This window comes from Arvicanthis niloticus, chromosome X (genome assembly GCF_011762505.2).
Source record: "Arvicanthis niloticus isolate mArvNil1 chromosome X, mArvNil1.pat.X, whole genome shotgun sequence".
Lineage (NCBI taxonomy): Eukaryota > Metazoa > Chordata > Mammalia > Rodentia > Muridae > Arvicanthis > Arvicanthis niloticus.
The window spans coordinates 49356175-49371418 of NC_047679.1; the positions used below are offsets into that span (position 1 = coordinate 49356175).

General features: G+C 37.8%; 2 pseudogenes; both read left to right on the forward strand.

The window, feature by feature from the left end:
- The first annotated feature begins 2088 nt into the window (after nucleotides 1-2088).
- On the forward strand, nucleotides 2089-2449 carry LOC143433740 (GTPase KRas pseudogene; annotated as a pseudogene).
- Nucleotides 2450-2657: 208 nt separating this feature from the next.
- LOC117694957 (proto-oncogene tyrosine-protein kinase LCK-like) lies at nucleotides 2658-10401 on the forward strand (annotated as a pseudogene).
- Nucleotides 10402-15244: the final 4843 nt, after the last annotated feature.

The following is a 15244-nucleotide window of genomic DNA, read 5'->3' on the forward strand; positions in this document are numbered from 1 at the left end:
GGCTTGTATCTTGCTGGTGTTGAAATGACTGTATCCACTGTTGCTGGTTCAAGGGCCATTGCTGCCAAGGCTGCCCTCCTTAATCCCACATCCTTTAAGTTCCCGCTCAGATTCTAGAATACCACTGCCTCCACCATGCCTGTAATTCTCTCCAACCTTTTCGATGCTTCTACTTCTTTGTGAACAAGACAAGATCTTAATGATGGTTGCTAAATGCTTTAACTTCCCTTCTAGCCAGCCACCCATCAGAGGTAGTAGAAAGGAAAGAATATGGGGAAAGTGGACCTCTTTAGAAAAGATTCTTTTTAGCAACTCCCATCTGTGTTGTCAAGAAATCAACAGTTCAGTTCACAGGTCAGCAGTGACAGCTTGATCCACTCACAAACACTTCATGGATAGACCAGAAGTCTAGTTCAGTAGAGTTGACATAACAAAAATCAGCAGGGGTGACACTACCTAAGACACAGCCAGGCCAACACTTTTCTCATATAGATTTACTGTTTTTTTTTTTTTTTAAATTTCATTTCCCAAGTAAGAGTTGAAACTAAATAACATATAGGGCATTTTAGACAATATATAAAGGTATACGGGTAAGTTACAATTAATTCATTCCACCTGATTATTTTGAATAGTTTTCCTAATCAACTGTAATGCATCATGAACCTTATTACTAAGGATACATGCAGAGGTTAGGTAAGAATATCCTTTAAGGATATTTTTAAATGGTTGTAGTTCATTTGTGGAAATATATAAGAGGAGTCTCATATAGTTAATATGACCCAATTTTTTTTTATTATTATATTTGAATCTGGATTTGTTGTAATTTTTTCTGGTGCTATTTCAAGATCAGTTTTTTTCCAAATCAGCTAATAATATACTGTACACCTTTAAACAGTAGGAATTTTGGTTTGCAAGAAAAAAATATAATCCACATAATGTATAATACAAGCTTGAGGGTGTTTTTGTCACATTGGCAACAAGGCGATCTGTAATATATTGGTGACACACGATGAGCCTGTTTATCATTCCTTGAGGAAAAAATTCCCATTGATATCTCTATATAGGCTCCTTATTTTTAGTTAGAGGTACAGACAAAGCAAAGTTTTCTTTATTATGGGAGGCTAAAGGAATATCACAATAAGAGGGAATCTGTAAGAATGGTTGTGTGCAGGGGATGAGGCATCCCTAATAGCTCAGATGAAGCCAATAGAAAGCACCTACTTTTAGACCCCAACCCACCTTAAAATGTATATAAGATCCTATCCACAAGGAATAAAACATGGGAGTTATTTCATCAAAGATCTTCTGAGAGTGTCTGTCATAAAGAGCTAACACCTTGGGAAAGAGTAGTCACTTCCTGCTTGGTGGCCCCGCACCAACTCCAGAGCAGCAGTTGACTTCCCCTTCCCTTCAGAGAGAGTAACTCTTCGGCTGTTCCAGCAGGGCCAGAGACCCACAGATCTCCACAGATAGCTCCGGTACTCAGACTGGCAACTGGTGACCCCATGGGTCAAGAACAGCAGAAGCACTGCAATGGATACCACAGAAAGCTGAGTGCACACTGCCCTAACTCTGGAGACAAACCTGTCCTTTTCCAGCTGTGCTTTTAGTCAGCACCATCATGTGGATTTGGACAAACTGAAGGGACAACTGAAACCTTCTGGCTAGAGCTACTCTCTGGTGTGGGCTGAAGGTCCCTTTAGCTCCTGTGTAAAACTCAACAGCCCACAATGGGCATTGTTAAAGACTCCATATCTAACTTCTCCTTAAAACAAAAACAAAAGACCTGGTAACACAGAGGCCAATAAAAGCCACAGGACAGCTGACAGAGCAAGCACGGCACAGGCCTGAAGGCTGCAGGAGCCTGAGGCACAGCAGCTCCACAGAGTGGAGACAGGCCTGCTGAAAATTACTGAGTATAAACTTGTGGTAGTTGGAGCTGGTGGCGTAGGCAAGAAGAATGCCTTGGCGATACAGCTAATTCAGAATCACCTTGTGGATGAATATGATCCTAAGATAGAGGATTCCTACAGAGAAACCTGTCTCTTGGATATTATTGACACAGCAGGTCAAGAGGAGTACAGTGCAATGAGGGACCAGTGTATGAAAACTGGGGAGGGCTTTCTTTGTGTATTTGCCATAAATAATATGAAACCATTTGAAGATATTCACCATTATAGAGAACAATGTAAAAGAGTAAAGGACTCTGAAGATGTGCCTATGGTTCTAGCAGGGAATAAATGTGATTTGTCTTCTACAAGAGTAGACACGAAACAGGCTCAGGAGTTAGCAAGGAGTTATAGGATTCCATTTACTGAGACCTCAGTGAAGACAAGACAGGGTGTTGACGATGCCTTCTATACATTAGTCTGAGAAATTCAAAAACATAAAGATGAGCAAAGATGGGAAAAAGAAGAAGTAGTCAAGGACAAGGTGTATAGTTATGTGAATAGTTTGTACTTTCTTAAGGCACACTTAAGTAAAAGTGTGATTTTTGTACATTACACTAAATTATTAGCATTTGTTCTAGTGTTACCTAATCTTTTTTTCTGTTCGTGCAAACTGTCAGCTTTCATCTTAAATATTTATTTTAAAAGGACAGTGGAAACCTTTTCTCTAAGTGCCAGTATTCCCTAGGTTTTGGACTTAAACTAGCAATGCCCATGGAAGAGACTAAAGACCTGAGACTCTGTCTTGGGGTTTTGGTGCATGTAGTTGATTCCTTGCTAGTTCTCTTACCAACTGTGAACATTGGTGTGAACCAGAATGATGAAGCTTTTGAACCATCCCTGCTCTGTGTTCCATCAAATGGATTCATTAGTAATTACAGCTTCACTTGAGACCTTATGGTTGGTTCTCCTAAGACTAAGGGACCACAGATTTATGGGCTTCCCTTTAATCCACTTCCAGCATGCCCTGGAGTTTATCATCCTTCATTAGTGGAGTTAGACTATTCACAAAGGCTTTCTCTAGCTTTCCACTGCTATTAATCTTGATCACTCCCCCAAATAGTTTATTTTTTCTAGACAAGGGAAAAAATGAAGAAAAAATGGCAATGGAAAACGTTGAAATCCATTCAGTTTCCATGTTAGCTAAATTACTAAAAGATTCCTATAATAGCTTTTTTTGGCAAGGCAGACCCCATATGAAATAGTAACCATTTGGACTATAGGTACATGCTACTAAATTTTTGTAATAATTCAAACAACTTTACATATATAAAAAAAATTCTCAAAAGAATTAAGTACACTTCCCCTTTGTCAGATTGTTCTGAATTTTCAAGTCTTTTTTGAATTTATGTTGTTGAAAGTAGTTTTAATGGTTGCGAAGCTGAAGATGATTTGAGACAGTTATAGCTTAGCAGGTGTTGAAGAGACCAGAGTTGCAGTATTGGGCCTTACATGAACCTGTGATGAACACTATTGGGTTTTGTAGCACTGCTGCATTCAGTGTTGGCCATACATTGTTTGGTCAACATGGGGGAGGAGGAAAGTTGAATGGCTTAGTACAATGCATTCTCACCATGTAACGATCCTACTGACAAATCAAGGAAATTTCTTTTGTTTATAATAATAATAATAAACAATTTAAAATAAATTTTGATGTTCACTTTAAGATTGAGATTTTGGGGTAGGAGGCTACAAGGAGAGTAAATCTTTAAAACAATGAAGTAAGAAAGTTTGAAAATGCAGGTTTGACTAGTCTCTCAACTATAGCTGAACAAATATTTCCTAAGTACTCCCCAAATCTGATAGGGATTTAAAATTATCTAATGCCTTAAGAATAGATAACAGGAAAAACATTCTCTTCCATGCACTTAAAGCATTCCTTCAAATAATTTGAAATGAGATGGAAATATCACTGGACTACGAGGACTGGATATCTGTCTTTTAGAAGTCTGATTTTAAGCAAATCACTGTTTAGTGTTGAATCATCTCAAAGATGCTAACTTCACAGCTGTGTTTACATGCTGACCTAGTTGTCAAGTTCAGCACAATCTGTAACTGTTTTACCTGGATTAACATCTTCACTGCCAGTCCTGGGCAAATTGTGCAAGAGGTAAAATTTATATTTCAGTATCCATTCTCTAATTTCCGGACTCCCCTCCAACATACTTGGCTTTCAGCCTGTCTCCCACATGCCCATGACTTAGTGTAGTTTTAATAACTTTCCCTCACTTCAAACTTTGTTTTTGCTATGGACAACTTCATGAACGTTGCCCACTAAGGTAGGTATATCAAAGCTTCCCTATTGCTTTCTTCCTCAGGATTTAAAATAGCAGACACCATAGTGGGATTTGAATTAATAGCTGGTTTTCAGGGCCACTACATCAATTCAATCTCAATCCTTTGGACTTCATTCCTACTGCCCAGTTTACTGGTGCCTCAGTAGGGATTTTCAGATTTAGTGTGAACAGACAGAACATAGTCCAGTAGAAGGTGAGCTTAGTTTTCAGCTAGCCATTATCCTGGTAAGTGATAGATTCTATTGTTTTAATAAACACAGTCTAACAGTGAAAAACACTTCAAAGTTTTGGTCATAAAACTCTCTTTAAAAAAAATTATTTACTCAGCATTTATTCAGTGCTTGTCATATTCTTGGCATTACACTGGGCACTGGTGGTGCAGTATCCCCAAGAAGGGACACAGTCCTTGGCTACTGGTATGTAGCATGATCTGTAATACTATAAGGCATATGGCATATGACTTAGACATAACAAAATACATGATTTTAGTTTTACAGACAGGGGTTTGGGTTCCTACAATTTTTTCCCTCAGTTTAGCAAGAATTATTTTCTGTGAGTCTAATGCAACTTTTAAGTCAAATTACTTTATATAATTATTTCATTTTTCTAAAGGAACAGAAATCCCCTAATCTAATTTTTTGAAATGTTCTAAACTGTACAAGTTCATAGAACATTCTTTGGGTGGATTTTAAGTCTTAAAATGCAGTTAGCAATACCTCTCATTTCTATACAGAGGAACAGGCGTGCTTCAAGAGCTGCAGTGTATAATCAGATATTTTTAATGTTTCTGGGCAATGTGTTAAAGTAGTGGTACTTACCACTATGTAAATTTCAAATTGTGTTACAATTTTGTTAACAAAAGGGTTTTGTGGTGTTGGATTTTTTTTTGTTTCTTTGTTTAAAGGGGAAAGAATATTAGAAACAAACACATTATCTAGTTACTGCAGCCTTAAAGTCCTTGTTGAAGTTGAAAACCAATGCTAAGTTACAGTCATAGGCATTAACATGTTAGTGGGAAGAACATAGCTGGCAAATAAAATTTGAGTGAGTAAATATTTTCAATAGGGAATTCTAGGCTCTACTGACTGAGTTACACTGCATAGGAATTTAGATCCTAACTTTTATAGGTTATCAAGACCTTTGCCACCACTGCGCAATTTTGTGATAACATAGATACAAGTTCTGTGAGGCATGTCAAAAGTTACAGTTTGCACAAATTCATCTCATTTTGTATTCTACTGATTTTCCATTTTCCCCAAACAATTTTATATACATATGTGTGTGTGTGTGTGTGTGTATGTGTGTGTGTGTGAAGGTTTTTTGTAGGCAATAAAAATTTAACTAATTTCCATTTGTTAAAAACATAGTGATTTCTTGATAATTGTGTAGTCATTTTTTAAAACCCAAACATTATTTAAAGGTGAATTTATACTTAATAACTTCTGTGTAATACTGGGTAGCATGCATTCTGCATTGAAAAATTGAACAGATATACCCAATAGCTGTAAATTCTGTCAAAACATGAAAATTATTTCTAAAGAAGTACGTTAGTTTTTAAAGAATAATTTTTAATTAGATTCAGATTTGTGGTTTAGTCCAATAGTTTGAAGTACCTGTTTGGGATGGTGGTAGGCATTTTAGATGAATTTAGGGAAAATAAAGTTCTGTAAAAATGCCAGTTCAGACTCACCCCAACCAGCTGAGTGAACTATGTGATGTTTTAGATCCAGGTCCCCAATTCTACTGTCTCATATCTTCATGTTAAAAACACTTCTGCATTTTTATTTGAGTGCCAATTTCTTACTATTGCTATTTCTTAATGTAACATGTTTACCTGGAATGTATTTTAACTATTTTTGTATAGTGTAAACTTAAACATGCACATTTTGTACATTGTGCTTTCCTTCCTTCCATTCTTTTTCTTTCTCTTTTTGTTTTTTCTTTGTATTGTTTGTTTGTTTGTTTGTTGTGGGACATATACAGTGTGATCTAGTTGTTTTCCATCCTTTGGTTGCGCTGACCTAGGGAATGTTGGTCATGTCAAACATTAAATTTAAAAATGACCACTCTTAATTAAAATTAACTTTTAAATGTTTATTGGAGTACGTGCTGTGAAATGATCTGAAATTTGTAATATTTTTGTCATGAGCCGTACTGCTTCTAATCATTGTAATGTAATAAAAATAGTTATGGTCTAAAAATAATAGAAAGAAAGAAAAGCAAACTGCAACTAAGAATACAAACCAGCAAAAACCATCAAGATGACTATAATCATCACACACTTTTTAATAATAACTCTCTATATTAATGACCTCAGTTCTCCAATCAAAATACACAAGCTAAATGAATGGATTAAGGAGTAAAATCCATCTATCTATTGTCTAAAAGAAACACATATTAGCTTTTATGAGAGGCACCACCTTAAAGTGAAAGAGTGACAAAAAGTATTCCAAGAAAATGATACCAGGAAACAAGTGGGCATTACCATCCTGTTATCTGACAGAATAGACTTCAAAGTAAAATTAATCAGAAGAGACAAAGAAAGAAACCTCATCTTAATTAAGGAATCAATTAATCAGGAAAAGATAACAATATTAAATACATATATACACCAATCATGGGGGCACTCAATTTAATAAATAATGGAATTAAAGGCACATATTAACACAAACCCAAGAATAGTGGGTGATTTAAACATCTTTCTTTCTCCAATAGGTAGGTTAATATGGACAAAAATTTGACATAGGCACCCTAGAATTAACTGACACTTTACATCAAACAGACCTAAAACATTTCTACATAGTATTCCATCCAAACACCAAAAAGTATACATTCTACATGGCAGAATATGAAATCTTCTCTAAAATAGACCACATTCTAGGGCACAAAGCAAAACCTTAACAAACACAGAACCGAAGAAAACAACAACCAAAAAAGAAAAAAAGAAAAAAGTTCATGTATCCTATCTGACCAAATATGTAATAAAATTAGAGTCAACAATAAACAAAATTCTTTAAGTATATAAATCATAGAGATTAAACATTATTACTAAATGATAAATGGTCAAAGAGTCAAAATGTTGCTGGAAATACATGAGAATGAGAACAGAAAACACACAAATGCACACATACAATTCTGGGATATATTAAAGCAATTCTAAAAAGAAATGTATAGCCCTATGTGCCTATTTTTAAAAATCAGACAAAAGACAGTTAAATGGCTTAATTAAGCAACTCAAGGATTGGGAGAAACAAGAACAAAGCAAGCAGACATCGCTATCCTAATGTCTGACAAAATGTACTTCAAAATAAAACTAATCAGAAGAGTTAAAGTGGGAGACTTAATCCTTATCAAGGGAACAGTTATCTAAGAAGATATCACTAAGCTAAGCATATGTACATTAAACTCTGGTATACCCCGTAGTATTAGAAATAACTAATGGATTTCAAGGTATCAACTGACATCAACCCCTTAATAGTAAATTATTTCAGTACCCTATTCTTTGCCAGATGGGTCATCTGGACATAAAATACAGAAATATTAGAATTAAATGATATAATACATTATATGGACCTAACAGAAATATACAGAGCATTCCACCCAAACACCCAAGAATATGGATTTGTCTCAGCAACTTTTCTAAAATAGAAAAGCTTTTCTAAAATAGACCACATTCTGGAATGCAAAACATATGTTTACAAATTCAAAAAGACTGAAATAACTCTGTGTGTCCTACCTATTTGACCACAATGGAATAAAACTTAAAACTGACAGCAAATAAATCTCTAGTAAGTCTACTTACTAGATCAAACAACTCATTCGGAATGATGAATGGGTCAAAGAAGAAAGCAAAAAAGAAATTTAAAAAATCTTGGAACTAAATGAAAACACAGTGCAACAAAGCCTGTGGGACACATTGAAAGTAGTGCTACAGGAAAAATGTATAGTTCTAATTACCTACATTGAAAAATAAGAAAGAGCACAAATAAAAGACTTAATGATGAAACAACTCAAAAATTTAACTAAGCCCAAACCTATTCATTGACAAAAATATTAATTTTTAAAAAATCAGGTTAGAAATTAATAACATAGGAACAAAGAAAATAATACAAAAAAATCAACTAATCTCTCCTTCTGGTCTGGGCCCGAGCACTGAGCAGATCCCGGGCAGCAACTCTGCCCATAATCTCACAGAACCCAGAGGAAGCGGGCCTTCCAGAAGCTCTAACCCAGGCAGTATCTTAAGTAAGGAGATAGCAACACCTGCCCCAAAGAGGGAGTAACTGGGACCCACTAGGACCCAGGAAGTTACTCCTGGCCTGGAGCACTGATTCCTTCCTGTCTGTGCCTGAGCACTGAGCAAATCTTGGGCCCCAGCTCTAACCCCAGTAGTTATACCCACCCTACACAGTTCTGATACAACCAAGATAATAGGAAAGACAGGCTCCAGTCAGAGACAGGGCAGGTAGCACTAAGGAGATCCAGATGGGGAAAGGCAAGCGCAAGAACATAAGCATCAGCAACCCAGGGTACTTGGCATCATTAGAACCTAGTTCTCCCACACAAGAAAGTCCTGAGTTCTCCATATCACCAGCAAAGCAAGATTCACATTTAAAATCACTTCTAATGATGATGATAGAGGACTTTAAGAAGGACATAAATAACACTCTCAAAGAATTTGAGAAGACCACAGGTAAACAGGTAGAAGCCCTTAAAGAGGAAGCACAAAAATCCCTTCAAGGGGCACTTCTGGACGGGGGTGGGGAGTGGGGGGTGGGGGGGGGGGTGGGGTGGGGAGCTGTAGGGAACCGGTGTGGTGGTCTCCTGATTTATGGAAGCAATATGTCTCTTTTTCTTTTCCCTCTTCAATTTCTCTTCTCTTCCTTCCTCCCCTCTCCAATTTTTCTTCAGGATCCTTTTCACTGTTGATCAGAGACTTTGACCAGAACTAGGGAGAAGTGGTGAAATATTACAAGATCCGTAACCTAGACAAAGGTGGCTTCTACATCTCCCCTCGTATCACTTTTCCCGGACTACATGATCTGGTCCGCCATTACACCAACGCCTTCGATGGGTTGTGCACAAAGTTGAGCTGTCCTTGCCAGACCCAGAAGCCCCAGAAACCATGGTGGGAGGACGAATGGGAAGTTCCCAGGGAGACACTGAAGTTGGTTGAGCGGTTGGGAGCTGGCCAGTTCGGGGAAGTGTGGATGGGATACTACAACAGACACACGAAGGTGGCAGTGAAGAGTCTGAAGCAAGGGAGCATGTCCCCCAGTGCCTTCCTGGCTGAGGCTAACCTCATGAAACAGCTGCAGCACCCACAGCTAGTCAGGCTTTATGCAGTGGTCACCCAGGAGCCCAGCTACATCATCACTGAATACTTGGAGAACGGGAGCCTAGTAGATTTTCTCAAGACTCCCTCAGGCATCAAGTTGAATGTCAACAAACTTTTGGACATGGCAGCCCAGATTGCAGAGGACATGGCATTCATTGAAGAGCAGAATTACATCCACCGTGACCTGCGTGCTGCCAACATCCTGGTGTCTGACACGCTGAGCTGCAAGATTGCAGACTTCGGCCTGGCATGCCTCATTGAGGACAATGAATACACAGCCTGGGAGGGGGCCGAATTTTCCATTAAGTGGACAGCACCAGAAGCCATTAACTATGGGACCTTCACCATCAAGTCAGATGTGTAGTCTTTCGGGATCCTGCTGATGGAGATTGTCACCCATGGTTGAATTCCTTACCTAGGAATGACCAACCCTGAAGTCATTTAGAACTTGGATCGAGGCTACCAAATGGTATGACCTGACAACTGTCCTGAAGAGCTGTACCACCTCATGATGCTGTGCTGGAAGGAGCGCCCAGAGGAGCGACCCATGTTTGACTACCTTTGGAGCGTTCTAGATGACTTCTTCACAGCCACGGAGGGCCAGTACCAACCCCAGCTAAGCCATGTGGTCCCAAGACCCTCCCTAATCCCTTGGCCCTGGCTAGGGCAGATGGAATTCTTGTGCCATATCCATGTGACCTGTACATACTTGGACTTTGACTCTGTACATGAAGCCTGGGCCTGGGCCACACATAATGCAGTTTTTGTCTTGTATACACATCTGTGGTTTTGTGGGCTCTACACATGTGTCTTATAAACATGGAACATGTAAGTCTAAGTCTTGGATACCACCTAAGGTGTCTCTTCCTGGACAATTCCATTTCCTGAAACTATACAGAGGAGAAGGTCGGCGATTGATGAGTGTCTCTGTCTACCATTGCTTTTCTGAGGGACTGCAGGAAGGCCCTCCTAGTGGGCTGCCATCCAATCTAATATCTCTGTGTGTCCTGCCTTGATGCCTAGCACACACCAGGAACTCAATAAAAACCTGTTGAATTAAGGTTGTAAAAAAATCCCTGAAAGAATTACAAGAAAACACAAACAGGTGAAGGAATTGAACAAAACCATCCAGGACATAAAAACATAAGTAGAAACATAAAGAAATCATAAAGGGAGACTACCCTGGAGATAGAAACCCTAGGAAAGAAATCAGGAGTCATAGACACAAGCATCACCAACAGAATACAAGAGATTGAAGAGAGAATCTCAGGTGCAGAAGATACCATAGAAAATATTGACACAACTGTCAAAGAAAACGCAAAATGCAAAAATTTCTTAACACAAAATATCCAGGAAACCCAGGACACAATAAGGAGACCAAACCTAAGAATAATAGGTATAGATGAGAGTGAAGATTCCCAACTTAAAGGGCCAATAAATATCTTCAACAAAATTATAGAAGAAAACTTCCCTAATCTAAAGAACAAGATGCCCATAAACATACAAGAAGCCTATAGAACGCCAAATAGACTAAACCAGAAAAGAAATACCTCCCATCACATAATAATCAAAACACCAAGTGCACAAAGAAACAATATTAAATGCAGTAAGGGGAAAAGGCCAAATAACATATAAAGGCAGACCTATCAGAATTACACCAGACTTCTCACCAGATATTATAAAAGCTAGAAGATGCTGGACAGATGTCATACAGACCCTAAGAGAACACAAATGCAAGCCTAGGCTACTATACCCAACAAAACTCTCAATTACCATAGATGGAGAAACCAAGATATTCGACAACAAAACCAAATTTACACAATATCTTTCTACAAACCCAGCATTACAAAGGATAATAGCCGGAAAGCTCCAATACAAGGAGGGAAATTATACCCTAGAAAGAGCAAGAAAGTAACCCTCTTCCAACAAACCCAAAAGAAGATAGCCACACAAAGATAACTCTACCTGTAATAACAAAAACAACAGGAAGCAACAATATTAAGATTTCTTAATATCTCTTAACATCAATGGACTCAAATCCCCAATTAAAAGACAGAGGCTAATTGACTGGATACATAAACAGGACCCAGCATTTTGCTGCATACAGGAAACCCACCTCAGTGACAAAGATAGATTTTTACCTTAGAATAAAATGCTGGAAAACAATTTTTCAAGCAAATGATCCTAAGAAACAAGCTGGAGTAGCCATTCTAAAATCTCCAGCCTGAGAACACAAAGGGAGGGACACAGGGCTCCACCTGTATAGGTAGTTGAGGGTGGCTTTGCCAGGATTCAGTGGAAGTAAATGGCCTTGGTGCCTGAAAGTTTGGATTCCCTAGTGTTGGGGAATTTGAGAGCAGGGAGGTAGGAATGGGAGGATGGTGGGAGATTACCCTCATAGAAACTCCCAGAATTATATGGATTAGACATGACAGAGGCAGGCCGCCAGAAGACTAGATTCCAGAATTTAAAAAAAAAATTATCTTGATACTAAAATGTGTTTTGAGAATTGTATATTGCAGAATACACAATCTTGGTGTATCTACTCATCAAGCATACTGAGCAGATCTGCTCCAACCTCTGATGTCCTGGAATTTCATCTGGTTGCAGTGAAGACACGGATGTCAGAGGCTTATCAATTTACTCTTCCCCCCACCCCTCTTCTAATATCTCAACACCCATAATCAGCTTGAATAAGTTAATGAAGAGTCAGTGCCCCTATTCCCTGGGCTTGGGGACTGAGGTGGTTAATATTGGGCTGTCTTTCTAGGGGAAAGTAGTGGTTTTGTTGGAACAGGGAGGATTAGCTAGGATTTATTGCATAGCCATAACCTATTAGTAGAAATATGTATAATTGTTATTAAGATGAAGTTATAATTTCTTAAATAGTACAAAATTTACTTTGATTTCAAATTTAAAGTTTTCATTGGTACCAGCTTCTTATTGATATAATAATGAGATTAATATTGTTACTCTCATAGGCATTGTGCCTATATAACACATTTAGGAATACAAGGCTTAGACCCAGTCTTTCTTTAACTTTTCTAACTGATTTGAGATGGTTAGCCTGGGAGTTAAGGGCCTGTAGCAAATTCATGGCTCTGAGTTTATTGTTAGGGTGTTTTCTATATTTTATTTAGAAATTGCTGGGAGGAGTTAACAGACAACAGTCCAGATTGCTTTACATGGATAGCTGGTTTTCAAAATGTCGGAAGTCCACAGAATTGACGTTACAAACATTTCTGTATTAATGTTCATTTTGATTAGAGGAAAGGAAGAGCTGCTCCTGACAGCTTCCTGTCTTGGATTTTAAGAAGAAATTGAGCATCTTTGGAGTTACTCCAGTTGTGTGAGACAGCCACTAGGCAAGAATTGCCTCTTTTCATCTACAGACAAATCACTGTCCAGAAAAGGACACACTTGCAGAATAGTCGACTGATTATATCTGCCTAGACAGAGTAATCAGCCCTTAATAATTCTGCAGCACTAAGGTCTGTCAGATGATCCTCGGCCAGAAGGCTGAAGATCGAATACTCCAACATTTTGTAGTATAGGGACTGTCCAGGTGTTCAGCGGTCTCTATAACTTGGCTAAGTTTTAGAAGCTATGCTTTGTGCTTCCCATAATTTCAGTTAACTCAGTAATTCTGGATTTCTGAGGGGGTTGAGAACTTATAGTCTCATAGCCAATACTGGCTATTTACTTTGAGAGAAAAGATCTGAGTGGATGGTTTTCAGTTGACATTCATTCTAAAGCCAAGAAAAAAGCCAGGTTCAGAACTAAGTCTTTTAGTTAGGAGAGATGACAGAGGTTCTGGTTAGTCAACAAAATGATGGACTGCGTATTAGGCCTATCTTGTACTTTACTGACACAAATTGGTATAGCTATGCTCTAATTGTATTTTAAGAGAAAAGTTTTATTTTAACTGAAAGGGTGATGTGTAGGAGGAGCTAAGGTGGGAGGAGTAAGAAAGAAGAGGAGTAAGGAGAGGAGGAGGAGGAGAGGAAGAGCTAGGTGATGAGAGCAGGGACGTGGAGGTGGATGTTAACATGTCTCTGCCAGTCAAAGATAATTGATATATCTAAGTTGGGTACTGGGGTACACTTTTGATTGTATGGGCATCTTGTTATTGATCAATACCAAACTTATAAAGCCTTTGATTAACATTTTAAAAACTGTAGGAAAGCAAAAAGGAGAAGGGAGGATGGGCTAGGGGTTTTCTAGGGAGGGGAAATGGGGAAAGGGGATGGCATCTGAAATGTAAATAAAATATCCAATAAAAATTTTTTTAAAAGAAAAAACAAAAAAAATGAACTAATCTAAGAGCTGTTTCTTTGAGAATATAAACAAGAATGACAAATCCTTGGCCCAATGAACCAAAAGAAAACAAAAAGAGGGTTCAAATTAAGAGAACTGGAAATCAACAGGAAAATATTAAACATAAAGAAATTCAGAATAGTATAGGGTATACTTTAAAAACCTGTACTACATTAAGTTGAAAATCTAAAAGAAGTGGATGAATTTCTAGATTCATCAAACCACCAAAATTAAACCAAGAATTCAACAACCTAAACAGACCCATAACAAATGAAGATATTGAAATAAATAGTAAGAAAAGCCTTCAAATGAAACAAGTTTGGTCCAGATATATTCATAGAAAAATTCTTCCAGACCTTCTAAGAATATTTATAGTCAATCCTCTTTAAACTATTAAAAAATAAGAATGGAAGTAATGCTGCCAAACTCTTTCTGTGACTCCAGTATCACTCTAATATTAAAATCTGGTAAAGACACAAAGACAAAGAAAACTGCAGGCCAATATAAATGAAGAACATAGATTTAAAAACTGTCAATAAAATATTTCCAAACCAAATACAGAGATAAATAAATATAATTATCCACCATGACTATGTTGGTTTTATCCTTGAAATGCAGTTATAATTCAATATACAGAAGTCAATAAATATAATAAATCTCATGAATGGACTTGAAAACAAAAATCACATGATTGTCTCAATAAATACTCAATAGGTTTTGACAAAATCCACCTTTTCTTCATGATAAAAGTCCTATAGAGTATAGTACTGTAGGGGGCATACTCCAACATAATAAAAGCTATATATGAGAAACTCACAGCCAAAATCATCCTAAATATAGAAGAATTTGAAACAATGCACTGAAATTAGGGACTGGACTCTCCACTATATCCACTCCTATTCAATATGGGGCTTGAAGTACTTACCAAAGCATTAAGGCAAAAGAAGGAAACTGAGATACAGATAGACAAAGAATATCTCTATTTGCAGATGACATGATATTAAGCATTACAGATCCAGAAATTTCTAACAAAAAACATTGAGAAATGATAAACAAATTTGACAGTGTAGCAGGATAAAGAATGTACTTGCAGCCACACAGCCCAGGTGGCTAGAGAACATCCAAGATGATCCCTAGTCTGGGGTCATGTAGGCCCACACAGGCAAAGGAAGCCAAAGATGACTTCTGCCCAGTGTCATGCAGGGTAGAGCACTCCTGAGATGACCCCAGACACCCAGAGGCCTTAGGTGCCACTAAGATGAAGAAGTTAAATGGTGAAAAGAAAGAAAAGCAAACGAATATGAGCACAATGTAGAGAGGCAGAACTCATGACTAGAGAGTCG